Source organism: Cebus imitator, unplaced genomic scaffold (assembly GCF_001604975.1).
Source record: "Cebus imitator isolate Cc_AM_T3 unplaced genomic scaffold, Cebus_imitator-1.0 Scaffold128, whole genome shotgun sequence".
NCBI classification, from domain to species: domain Eukaryota; kingdom Metazoa; phylum Chordata; class Mammalia; order Primates; family Cebidae; genus Cebus; species Cebus imitator.
The window spans coordinates 1,409,909-1,411,981 of record NW_016107443.1 but is presented as its reverse complement, the minus strand read 5'-3'; the positions used below and the strand labels follow the sequence as shown (position 1 = coordinate 1,411,981).

Sequence of the window (2,073 nt, the reverse complement as noted above, 5' to 3'; positions counted from 1 at the left end):
TAGTAGAGACGGGGTTTCACCATGTTGGCCAGGACGGTCTCCATCTCTTGACCTCGTGATCCACCTGCCTTGGCCTCCCAAAGTGCTGGGATTACAGGCATGAGCCACCGCCCGGCCACATCATGTTTTCTGAGATGAATTCCATCCTGCACTCACCAAGGTGTCCATATTGTTCAATCCAACAGAGGCCTTTCTCTGAAACACTAAATACAGCTGACTCTACCATCTTTCTAGAAAACTTTTCTTTCCTTGGGTTCTGTGACCATAAGCTCTCTTGGTTTTCCTCTTGGCTCTCCTGAGCCTCTCTTGCAAGCTCTCCTCCACCTCACCTTAAATGTTGCAGTTCCTTCAGATTCCATCCTAGGCTCTTTTCTCCCCTCACTTTCTCCTTTGGGAATCTCATCCCTGCCCGGGGTTTCAGTTATTATCTAGTGTCAATACCACAGGATGACGTTCCAGGCCACACTTTGTTTCTGATCTCTGGACACATATGTATATTCAACCGCCTACTCAGTAGTACCTCCAATCAGCATACTGCAAACTGAACTCATCATTGCCCCTCATCCCAACCTCTCTCCTCTTTCCACATTCCCAATATCAGTGAATGATGCCGCTGCACCCCCAAACTCAAGCCGGGAACCTGGAGGTCATCCTTGATTCCCTCCTCTTTCAGCTCCCCCATATCAAGTTACTGAGCCTTAAATAATTGTCTAAACGCCTCTTGAATCTATTTCTTTGCATCTCCATCACCACCACCCTAGTCTAAATGAGAACCCGTTATCTATCTCTTTAACCTTCAACTACTTCCTAATTGACCAGCATGTATCCACTCTTGCCCCTCTCCAACTCTCTCCTCCTACTGCATTTTAAAACACAAATTTTATGACATTCTTCGGTGACATTCTGTTGTCCTTAGAAGTCCGTCCAAATTCCTTTGAACCATCCAATCATTTCTTATGTCTCCAGCCCTATCAGGCACCACCCTGTCCCTCAGTTTATGCCCCTGCCCTCCTGAACTTCTTTCACATCTAAACAGTCTTGTCCTAAGCTCTGCATAATTTGTCCCCTCACTGCAGAACACATTCCCATCCCCTCTACATCTCTTTCTTGAATGCCTACTTCATTCTTCAGATCTCAGGCTAACGCCATATTTCTACAGCGAAACCTTCCATCATCTCTCAAACAAGGTTGAATTCCCCCTTTACAAACTCATCACACTTGAAAAACCTACTGAACATGTTTCTTCGCTGTTAGATGTAAATTCTATGAGGGCAGGGGCCATGTCTCCTTCGTTAACCATTATAGACACCAGATAAATATGATAGGCTATAAGGGTAAACAGCATGCCTAAATAAACGTATTGAACTATATTATATATAGTGGGCCTCTGATAATAGTCCTAGGATTTTTTCCTTCCTAGTTTTAGCATTTGCTTCCATATCTTGAGAATTAGAATTGAAACTCTGTACTCAAGCCAGATACCAAAACTTCCCCAAAGACAAAACTAATCAGTTGCTGAGCTCTGACCAAGGCATCCAAAAGCCCAGGACCAAAAGCATGAGACATGCCATATCTTCTACTGCCCTAGAGCAAACTGATTTCTGTTTTTCATAAAACAAGAGATTTTTTTAAAGAAGAAGAAAAACAGAAGGGAAAAGGGAACATTTGTCACCTACTGTGCCTTTCAGCAAAGACCCTTAAACCATCTAACCCATCTTTATTCCTCAAGTTTCCGGTGGGTTAGATAGTTGAAATGCTGTGTTCATAAATATGTTTATGAGCAACGATGCCAGCAGCAATTACCATGTCATCAAAAAATACACACATCCATGAAAAATATGGAACTAATTTCTGAGACAACATCTGAGGCAAGCCAGCAGTAGCAACAGAACGATTCCATCCAAGTCTGCTTCGAAAACCTACCACACCTCCAAACCCAGCGTAACACACCTACCCAACACACAATTTAGCCTGTGAAGGTTGGACATGGGAGCAAGAGAAAGAACATAAAAGAAGGGAAGGCCGGGCGCGGTGGCTCAAGCCTATAATCCCAGCACTTTGGGAGGCCGAGGC

The 2,073-nt window shown here is 44.0% G+C and overlaps 1 protein-coding gene across 1 annotated transcript in view; it reads right to left on the bottom strand.

Moving 5' to 3' along the window:
• The window catches only part of PPEF1 (protein phosphatase with EF-hand domain 1), a 157,839-nt gene that overhangs the window by 52,189 nt on the left and 103,577 nt on the right, over positions 1-2,073 (bottom strand). The window lies entirely within an intron of this gene.